The sequence below is a fragment of the Psammomys obesus genome, unplaced genomic scaffold (genome assembly GCF_907164565.1).
Source record: "Psammomys obesus unplaced genomic scaffold, mPsaObe1.curated_primary_1811, whole genome shotgun sequence".
In the NCBI taxonomy this organism is placed as follows: Eukaryota; Metazoa; Chordata; class Mammalia; order Rodentia; family Muridae; genus Psammomys; species Psammomys obesus.
The window spans coordinates 9363074-9374702 of record NW_026587759.1 but is presented as its reverse complement, the minus strand read 5'-3'; the positions used below and the strand labels follow the sequence as shown (position 1 = coordinate 9374702).

General features: G+C 37.4%; 1 non-coding gene across 1 annotated transcript; it reads right to left on the bottom strand.

Moving 5' to 3' along the window:
- Positions 1-1473: 1473 nt before the first annotated feature.
- On the bottom strand, positions 1474-1578 carry LOC129674189 (U6 spliceosomal RNA). Its single transcript, XR_008719784.1, has one exon. It is a non-coding gene; the product is annotated as a U6 spliceosomal RNA (small nuclear RNA).
- Between the last annotated feature and the right edge of the window lie 10051 nt (positions 1579-11629).

The window sequence follows — 11629 nt, the reverse complement described above, 5'->3', positions numbered from 1 at the left end:
CATCATCTAAGGAGATTATCATGTGTTTTTTTTTCCTTTCAGTTTGTTAATACGGTGGATTACATTGATGGATTTTCATATACTGTACCACCCCTGTATACCTGGGATGAAGCCTACTTGATCATAGTGGATGATATTTTTGATATGTTCTTGTATTCGGTTTGCAAGTATTTTGTTGAATATTTTTCATCAATGTTCATAAGGGAGATTGGCCTGAAATTCTCTTTCTCTGTTGGGTCTTTGTGAAGTTTAGGTACCAAGGTGACTGTGGCTTCATAGAATGAGTTTGGTGTGTTCCTTCTGTTTCTATTTTGTGGAATAGTTTGAAGACAACTGGAGTTAGCTCTTCTTTGAAAGTCTGGTAGTATTCTGCACTGAAATCATCTGGTCCTGGGCTTTTTTTGGATGGGAGACTTTTGATGACTGCTTCTATTTCCTTAGGGGACATAACACTTTTTAATTTGTTTACCTGGTCTTGATTCAGCTTTGGTAAGTGGAATCACTCTAGACAATTGTCCATTTCATTTAGCTTTTCAAGTTTTGTGGCATATAGGCTTTTGAAGTAAGTCCTAATGATTGTTTGGATTTCCTCAGTGTCTGTAGTTATGTCCCCCCTTTTCATTTCTGATTTTGTTGATTTGGATAGTGTCTCTGTGCTTTTTAGTTAGCTTGGCTAATGGTTTGTCTATCTTGTTGATATTCTCAAAAAACTAGCTCTTGGTTTCATTGATTCTTTGAATTGTTTTATTTGTTTCTAATTTGTTGATTTCAGCCTTGAGTTTGATTATTTCCAGTTGTCTACTCCTTTTTGGTGTGTCTGCTTCCTTTTTTTCTAGGCTTTTTAGGTGAGCCATTCAGTTGCTTGAATGAGATGTCTTGAATTTCTTCTTGAAAGCACTTAGTGCTATGAAATTTCCTCTTAGCACTGCTTTCATTGTGTCTCATAATTCTGGGTATGTTGTGTCTTCATTTTCATTGAATTCTAGGAAGACTTTAGTTTCTTTCTTTATTTCTTCCCTGACCCAACTCTCATTGAGTAGCAAGTTGTTTAGTTTCCATATGTGTGTAGGCTTTTTGCCATTTCTATTGTTCTTGAGGTCCAGCTTTATTCCATGGTGATCAGACAAGATGCAAGGGATTATTTCAATCTTCTTGTATCTGTCAAGGCTTGCTTTGTGAACAACCATATGTTCTACTTTGGAGAAGGTTCCATGGGGTGCTGAGAAGAAGGTAAATTCTTTTGTGTTTGGGTGTAAGGTTCTGTAAATGTCTGTTAGGTACATTTGATTCATGACTTCTGTTAGAGACATTGTTTCTTTGTTCAATTTCTGTTTTGTTGACCTGTCCTTTGTTGAGAGTGGGGTGTTGAAGTCTCCCACTATTAATGTATGGGGATCTATGTGTTGTTTAAGTTTTATTTATGTTTCTTTTACAAATGTTCATGCCCGTGTATTTGGGGCATAGATGTTCAGAAAAAATATGAAACGCTTCATGAATTTGCATGTCATCCTTGTGCAGGGGCCATGCTAATCTCTGTATCGTTCCAAATTTTAGTATATGTACTGCCAAAGTGAGCACTCACCACATTTTTTTAAACTGTTTTCATTTCCATCTGGGTTTCATACATTGCATCATATTACAAATGGTTGTTGAATACAGTAGGAGATACTCTGCCTGAAGAAATAGCATTAATACAACTAGAAACTCAAGTTGCAAATTTTGAGTGCAGTAATTATATCTCTTAACTTTTGAAAAAGGCATAACAGAGGAGAGTTTGTTACAAACAGAATTGATACTAGAGGTAGAAGAGAAGATATATAATACAATACTCTGTTATATAAAGTTTAAAACAAAATTGAAGCATCCTTTATTATTTATAAATTATGAAGACTATCTTAATGAGAAAGTAACTAAGTAGTGAAATGGTTGTTTGTGGTTCAACATGATGCTATCTCAAGTTAGTTTGTAGATTCACATAATGATCCTAACTTCCATTTTACTTGATGCTTTTATTGGAAACCAACAATACAAAAAACTTCTTACACTAGAGAACATATTTATGTAAAATATATTAATATTTTAGTTTTTAGTAAAACCGCCTTAAGTAGGATACTTATCTAAAAAGAAATGTCTAATAGTTCATATTGTCCTACAAATGCCTTATTCGCTGACAAAATACAGACTTCCTCAGTTTACCTGCTTGTTTACATTTGAATGTGGCAGGCTGTAATCAGATCATTAAATTATTCCAGTAAAACCCTCCTGTTTCTTCCCTGCTTTGCTGTCTCTTGGGGGAGTTTAGAAATATGTTTTCAGTGATCAGTTTTCTGAAATCCTCCCCCAGTATGTCAGTTTGAATGAAAAGTAACCCACATGAGCTTACATGGAGCAGAATTGGTACCTACTCTGTGGGTACATTTTGGGAGTTGTACAACCTTTAGGAGGCAGTGCCTGGCTGCAAGAAGTACATCCACAGGGTAGACTTTGAGAGTTCATAGTCTCACCTCACTTCCAGGTCACCTTCTTTCCCTTATGTGTGTGCTTAGAGCTGATCTCAGCTTCCCACTGCAGCGGCCTCATGCCATGCCTTTCTCACCACTCTGGACTCCTACTCTGAAGTGGTTTACAGAAGTAAACCCTTCTGTAAGTTCCTCTGATCATGTCGTTTCATCATAGCAACAAAAAGCAAGTGAGACACTATCTCATTAGCAACAGTAATTTACACACTTTAACCCTTTCATTTATAAATTAAATAGTTCCTTCATGACGATAAGGTCAGGAAACATTATATGTTAAAAGTTAACAGCTTATACCAGCATCTTACGGTGACCAGAATCTCAGACTGGCAGAGACCAAATATATTCTTCACTTTGCCTTCCACTGGCACACTGAGATCTTTTGGGTTGTGTGGTAAACATGTTGTTGCAAACTTTATAATGTTTCCCATGAGGGGGAAGCAGCATTACCAGGCCACAGAAGAAGACAACGCAACCACTCCTGATGAGACCTAATTGACTAGGATCAGAAGGAAGGAAAAGAAGTCCTCCCCTATCACTGGACTTGGGGAGGGGCATGCATGCAGAGGGTGGAGGAAGGGAGGGATTGGGAGGGAGGAGAGAGGGAACCACAGGGGGGATACAAAGTGAATAAAGTGTAATTAATAAAGAAAAAAAAGAAAAGAAAAAAAAGTTGGGACACTCCTCTGTGCAGGAGGCAGAGCAATGGTATTCACAAAATATTCCTAACCACAAACAAAGCACTCTAGTATGGATTACCAAGTAGCCTTTCAACAACACTGGCATCTAATGACAATAACTACTGTCTGCCATAATTATTGAGATTACAGATAATCATATGCTAACATTCACTTATACATATACAGACTTTGTTTTTGGAATAATTTCCATCTTTAATTATTTTTTTTTTTATTTTAGATACTCAACCAACAAAAACATTCTCCATGGTTCTTAGTCCCAAATAATTTGGCATTTTCAAATCTTGGTGGGTAAAGAATTTAGCATTTAAAGTTATAGTAGTCTTATCCAAGAGTGGTCTAAAAATAAGTTTATATTTTAAGTAAGTAAATGCCAGATCTGAAACATCTTTTTTGACATCCAAGTATGAAAGTTTCTGTTTTTATTTCATCTATGAAATGGCAACTGCTACATGAAAGGTAACTTTTAATGTACTTATCAATGGTAAAGACACTTATTTCTTCTGAGAATTAATAATAAAATTTTTGGAATAAAAAGTGAATTTTTGCTGAATAATATTCCTGTAAAATATATATAAAAGACCTGCAGTTTATTATGACATAGGTTACTAATATACTTTCAAGAATAATTTAAATTAGAAGATGTTAAAAATGTCTTATTTTATGCAGGGTGATAAATATGGATCTGTTTTCATTTTTCTGCATGTAGACATCCAGTTAGACCAGCACCATTTGTTGAAGATGCTGTCTTTTTTCCATTGGATGGTTTTGGCTTCTTTGTCAAAAATCAGATATTCATAGGTGTTTGGGCTTATTTCTGGGTCTTCTACTCGGTTCCATTGATCCTCCTTTCTGTTTCTATGCCAGTACCATGCGGCTTTTATTACTATTGCTCTGTAGTACAGCTTGAGATCAGGGATGGAGATACCTCCAGATGATCTGTTGTTGTACAGGATCGTTTTAGAAATTCTGTTTTTTGTTTGTTTGTTTTGTTTTTGTTTTTTTGTTATTCCATGTGAAGTTGAGAATTTTTCTTTCAAGGTCTGTAAAGAATTGTGTTGGTATTTTGATGGGAATTGCACTGAATCTGTAGATTGCTTTTGGCAGGATGGCCATTTTCACTATGTAAATACTACCAATCCATGAACATGGGAGATCTTTCCATCTTCTGATATCTTCTTCAATTTCTTTCTTCAGAGACTTGAAGTTTTTCTCAAACAGGTCTTTCACTTGCTTGGTTAGAGTCTTGCAGGCAAATGGTGGGATCTAGAAAAGATAATTTTGAGTGAGGTATCCCAGAAGGAGAAAGACACACATGGTATATACTCACTTATAAGTGGGAACTAGACCTATAAGATAGGATAAACATACTGAAATCTGTACACTTAAAGAAGATAAAGAAGAAAGAGGACCCTGAATAAGATGATCAATGATCACTTAGAAAGACAAATGGGATGGATATTGCATGTAGGAGAAAACAAGTAACAGGAGCCTACCACTGAGGGCCTCTGAAAGTCTCTACCTAGCAGTGTATCAAAGCAGTTACTGAGACTCATAACCAAACCTTTGTCAGAGTACATGGAATCAAATGAAAGAAGGGGGAGTTAGTATGACCTGGAGAGGACAGGAGCTCCACAAGGACCAAATACATCTGGGCACAGGGGTCTTTTATGAGACTGTATCTCCAACCAAGGACTGTATAACCTAGAACCTCTGCTCGGATGTAGCCCGTGGAAGCTCAGTAACCAATTGTTTTTCCCTAGTAAGGGGAACAAGGACTATTTCTGACATGAACTCAATGGCTGGCTCTTTGCTTTCCCCCCACCCGAGGGAGGAGCAGCCCTGCTAGACCACAGAGGAGGACTTTGTAACCAGGCCTGAAGGTACCTGATAAGCTAGGGTCAGATGAAAAGGGAGGAGGTCCTCTCCTATCAGTGGGCTTGGAAAGAGATATGGAGAAGATGAGGGAGGGAGGGTGGGATTGGGAGGGAATGAGGGAGCAGGATACAGCTGGGATACAAAGCTAATAAAATGTAACTAATATTAAAAATTAAAAATTTAATTAAAAATCTCTTATTTTCTGTTATCTCTTTTTTGAGATTATAATAATGTTACATTACTTCCCCCTTCTCTTTATTCTTTCCAAGCTCTCTTGTATGCCCCCCTTGCTGTATTTCAAATCCATGGTGTTTTTTTAATTAATTGTTGTTAAATATTATATGAATATATTTAAATGCACTCCTACATACAGAAATACAACCTTCTCAGTCCATATGAAGTGACTTATATATGTATGTTTTTAGGACTGACTATTTTGTATTAGACAACTAATTGATATACTTTTATTTTTTAAAAAAGTACAAATCAGATATTTATATATTTCATTCATATATAACTTGAGTTGGTCATTTTATTTTTAAAAGATATAGTTAATACTTTGAACTTAGCACTTTAGAATGACAGTAAGAGTTTAACTATGTAGTCTATTTAAATATAAGCCTAGTTTCTCACTTTTGGCCTGTATGTGGAAAAGTCTTAGCAAGGAAATAAGAGTTTGACATTGAGAGAAATATTCTGGACATGCAGAGAAAATGTAACGTGTCCTGATAGTAGAAGACAATAGACTTGTACCTGCCATGCACAAATGCAGTCGTTTATGCATGGTCTAAGGAGAGGATCACAAAGTTTCTTTGGCTCAGAAATGGAATTTAGAACTATGTCGTGCTTCCCAAAGAACCCACATAAACTATAAGATAAATGTAGTGTGGCTAAGTAGCAAGTTAACATAATGGCTATTGCCTTCAAACTCTCTCTCTCTCAAGGCTGAAGCACTGTCTTGCCTTTGCTGGATCTCAAAGATGGAAACACAAAGTACTTTGCTGACTCTGAAACTGGTTTCCCTTGGGGTCATGAGGTTAAAGTGTAAGGATAAAGGGGCTCTGAGTCTAATGTGATAAACTGATAAACTGAAAGCTAGGGCCTCACAAGTCAGCATTGTTGCAGACTGCAAAAACTCTCTCTAATTTTGTTTTTGTTTTGGGAAAAAATTCTTAATTTATGTCTTAACTGGCCTGAAACTCACTTTGTAGACAAGGCTAGCCTTGAACTCAGAGATCCATCTCTCTGTACTTGTAAAATGCTAGTATTAAAGGCACGTACAATCACACCTAGTTAGTCAATAGATTCTTTTCTTTTCTTTTTATTAAATACAGTTTATTCACTTTGTATCCCAGCTGAAGTTTCTCCCCTATCCCCTCATAATCCCACCCTTCATCCCTCTTCTTCTCCTATGCCCCTCCCCCAGTCCACTGATGGGGGAGGTCCTCCTCCCCTTCCCTCTGACCCTAGCCTATCAGGTCTCATCAGGACTGACTTCATTATCTTTCTCTGTGGACTGGTAAGGCTTCTCTACCCTCAGGGGGAGGTGATCAGAGAGCCAGCCCCTGAGTTCATGTCAGAGACAGTCCCTGTTCCTATTACTGGGGAACCTTTTTGGACACTGAGTTTTCATGGGCTACATCTGTGCAGGGGTTCTAGGTTATCTCCATGCATGGTTCCTGGTTAGAGTATCAGTCTCACAAAAGACCCCTATGCCCAGATTTTTTGGTTCTGTTCTCTCTGTGGAGCTCCTGTCCTTTCCAGTTATTTCTATATCCTTTTTCTTTCCTAAGATTCCCTGCACTCTGCCCAAAGTTTGCCTATGAGTCTCAGCATATGTTTTGATACCCTGTTGGGCAGAATCTTTCAGAGGCTCTCTGTGGTAGGCTGCTGCTCTGTTCCCTGTTTTCTCCCTCTTCTGATGTTCATCCCATTTGCTTTTCTGAATGAAGATTAGCATCTTATCCAGGGTACTCCTTGATTAGCTTCCTTAGGTATACAGATTTTAGTATAATTATCCTATATTACATGTCTAATTCTCACGTATAAGTGAGTATATACCATGTGTGTCTTTCTGCTTCTAGGATAACTCACTCAGGATGATCTTTTATAGATCCCACATTAGCCTGCAAATTTCATGATTTTCTTGTTTTTAATGGCTGAGTAGTATTCCACTGTGTAAATGTACCATGATTTCTGTATCCATTACTCAATGGAGGGACATCTGGGTTGTTTCCAGCTTCTGGCTATTACAAATAAAGCTGCTATGAACATGGTTGAGCAACTGTCCTTATAGTGTACTTGAGCATCTTTTGAATATAAGCCTAGGAGTGGTATAGCTGGATCTTGAGGTAGCACTGTTCCTAATTGTCTGAGAAAGCACCAGATTTATTTCCAAAGTGGTTGTACAAGTTTACATTCCCACCAGCAATGGAGTAGTGTTCCTTTTTCTCCACTCTTCTCCAACAACTGTTGTTCTTGAGTTTTTTTGGTCCTAGCCATTCTGATGGGTGTAAAGTGAAATCTCAGGGTCGTTTTGATTTGCATTGCCTTGATGACTAAGGATGTTGATCATTTCTTTAAGTGTTTATTTGCCATTTGATGTTCCTCTATTGAGAATCTCTGTTTAGCTCTGTACCCCATTTTTCACTTGGATTACTTGATTTATTGTTGTTTAACTTCTTAAGTTCTTTATATATTCTGGATATCAGTCCTCTGTCAGATATAGGGTTGGTGAAGATCCTTTCCCAATCTGTAAGCTGTCGTTTTGTTCTGATTACTGTGTCCTTTGCTATACAGAAACTTTTCAATTTCAAGAGGTCCCATTTGCTGATTATTGATCTTAGAGCCTGTGCTGGTGGTGTTCTATTCAGGAAGTTGTGTCTTGTGCCAGAGTTCAAGAGTCTTCTCCACTTTTTCTTCTAAAAGATTTAGTGTGTTTGGTTTTATATTGAGGTCTTTGATCCACTTGGACTTTAATTTTGTGCAGGGTGATGAATATGGATCTATTTGAATTTATCTACAAGTAGATAATCAGTTAGACCAGCACCATTTGTTAAAGATGCTGTCTTTTTTCCCTTGTATGGTTTTGGCATCTTTGTCAAAAATCTGGTGTCCATAAGTGTGTAGGTTTATTTCTGGGTCTTCTATTCTATTCCATTGATCCACCATTCTGTTTCTATGCCACTATCAGGCAATTTTTATATTGTTGCTCTATAGTACACCTTGAGATCAGGCATGGAGATACCTCTAGAAGGTCTTTTACTTTAGAGGATTGTTTTAGCAATTCTGGGTTTCTTGTTATTCTGCATGAAGTTGAGAATTTTTTGTAAGGTTTGCAAAGAATTGTGTTGGAAATTTGTAGTTTGATGTTGGCTATAGGCTGGCTGTATGTTGCCTCTACTTTGTTTAGGTAAGTGCCTTGTATAGCTGATCTCTCCAGGACTTGTTGGATTTTATCAAATCCTTTTGAGCATCTAAGGAGATTATCATGTAGTCTTTTTCTTTCTGATTGTTTATATTGTGGATTACATTGATGTATTTCTGTATATTGAACCACCCCTGCATACCTGAGATGAAGCCTACTTGGTCATATTGGATGATATCTTTGACGTGTTCTTGTATTCAGTTTGCAAGTATTTTATTGAGTATTTTTGCATCAATGTTTATAAGAGAGATTGGACTGAAATTCTCTTTCTTTGTTGGGTCTTTGTGAGGTTTAGGTATCAAGATGACTGTGGCTTCATAGAATGAGTTTGGTAATGTTCCTTCTGTTTCTATTTTGTGGAATAGTTTGAAGAGTATTGATATTAGCTCTTCTTTGAAGGTCTGGTAGAATTCTGTACTGAAATCATATGTCCCTGGGCTTTTTTTGTATGAGAGACTTTTAATGACCACTTCTATTTGCTTAGGTGATATAGGACTATTCAATCTTTATTTGATCTGGATTTAAATTTGGTAAATGGAATCTAATAAGAAAGTTGTGCATTTCGTTTAGATTTTCTAATTTTGCGGTATATAGGCTTTTGAAGTAAGACCCAATGATTGTTTGGATTTCCTCAGAGTCTGTTCTTATGTCCTCCTTTTCTTTTCTGATTTTGTTGATTTGGATAGTGTCTCTGCTTTTTAGTTATTTTGGCTAAGGGTTTGTCTTGTTGATTTTCTCAAAGAATCAGCTCTTGGTTTCATTGATGCTTTGAATAGTTTTATTTGTTTCTAATTTATTGATTTCAGCCCTGAGTTTAATTATTTCCAGCCATCTACTCATCTTGAGTATGTCTGCTTCTCTTTTATTTCTAGGGCTTTCAGGTTAGCTATTAAGTTGCTTGTATGAGATGTTTCAAATTTCTTCTTGAAGTCACTATGAATTTTCCTCTTAGCACTGCTTTCATTGTGTCCCACAAGTCTGGGTATGTTGTTCCTTCATTTCACTGAATTCTAGGAAGTCTTTAAATTTTTTTTTTTTTATTGCTCCCCTCACCCAGTTGTCATTGAGTAGCGAGTTGTTCAATTTTCATGTGTGTGTTGGCTTTTTGCTATTTCTGTTGTTATTGAAGTCCTCCTTTAGTCCATGTTGGTCAGATAGGATAGAAGTGATTGCTTCAGTTCTCTTGTATCTGTTGAGGCTTGCTTTGTGATCAACTATATGGTCTATTTTGGAGAAGGTTCCATGAGGTGTAGTTCTAGATTCTTAATCTGCCTAGGACTTCAAGCAGACTTATTTGAAGGAAATGTGTTAACATCAGCTCAAACTTATATTTCAAAATATTAAAATGTGATAGCATGAATATTTTTAAGGGAATGAATTTGTATTGTATAACAAACAATGGGGAGCATCTTTTTTCCTAATACGCAAATCAGTAATTATCAATGTTGTTGGAGTGACTATTCTTCATATTGTGTGAAGGTGTGTCTCTACTTTCAATAATTAATTCTCTACCAGCAGAGAGCTAAGGGCTGGGAGGATTTTGGTGTTGTCATTTCTATGGCCCCTCACCTGTTTTATATTTGAAAATACTTGTCCTTTCTCACCTTCTCAAATACTTGAAGGTCTGGCAGTCCTTTATGTCTAAAGGCAAACTAGAGATGTATCAGCTGTTGCCTTGCTGCTAATTGGTTGTAATAAAGATCAGATGGACAGTAGCTGGGGCAGGAAGTTTGAGGGCAGAACTTCAGGGCAGGGCAACAGAGGCTGAATTGAGGACACAAAAAAGATCAGTCATGAACCAGAGTGTAAGAGGGAGGTATACAGGGGTAGATATGTGGCAGGTCACAATGTTAGAATAGTGGCTGGCAAACTCCCCCAGCAAAAGGCCTAAGCTATATAAACCACATAAGCCATATAAACTACACAACCCATATAAACTATGTTAGAAGTCCTGTGCCTTATCTTATACAACAGGAGGGTCTGCGAAGGTCCCACAGAACAATGTTACCTGCAAAAATGATTTAGTAACTCCTTTACTAGCAAAATGCTTAGGCTACAGATGTCCCAGGGAAGCTCTTGCCACTTGCTTAGTAGAATCCTTGTGCAAGATTCTAGGAAAAGTTTTCCCTCACTAACAGATTTACAAGATATAGTTGTCCAAGATTTATTTCCCTAGTAGGATCTGTAACCTAAAGATGTCCAATGCTCAACTTACACCACACTGCCAAATTAGGGCTTCTGTGTACATTCAAATAGAAATAGTGTTAAATGGTTAAAAATCAAAACCACTGAGGATTTTGGTGTTTTACACACATTTCTTCCTTTCCTTTTTCTTTGGAGAAAGCACTAAAATGACTTTATGTAAACTGGCTGAGGACAAAGTATAGTTACATTCAAATATGCAGAAAATAAATTAAGTTAGATTTCTTTTTTTTGTTAATGCTTCTATTTCTTTCTTTTTTATCTTTTTATAATATTTATTATTATTATTAATTACACTTCATTCATTTTGTACCCCCATAAGCCCTTCCCTTCTCCCCTCTCGATCCCACCCTTCCTTCCCTTTCTGCATGCATGTCCCTCCCCAAGTTCACTGATAGGGGAGGTCTTCCTCTCCTTCTTTCTGATCTTAGACTATCAGTTCTCATCAGAAATGGCTGCATTGTCATCTTCTGTGGTCTGGTAAGGCTGCTCCCCCCTCAAGGGGAGGTGATCAAAGAGCAGGCCAATCAGACTATGTCAGAAGCAGTCCCCTCTTCCCATTACTATGTAACCCATTTGGACACTGAACTGCCATGGGCTACATATGTGAAGGGGTTCTAGGTTATCTCCATGAATAGTCCTTGGTTGGAGTATGAGTTTCTGGGAAGTTCTCTGTGTTCAAATTTTCTTGTTCTGTTGCTCTCCTTGTGGAGTTCCTGTCCTCTCCAGCTCTTGCTATTTCCCACTTCTTACATAAAATTCCATTCACTCTGCCCAACAGTTGGCCATCAGGCTCCGTATCTGCTTTGATAGTCTGCAGGGCAGAGGCTTTCAGAGGCCCTCTGTGGCAGGTTCCTAGGTTGTTTCCTGTTTTCTTCTTCTGGCTTTCAGAGGCCCTCTGTAGCAGG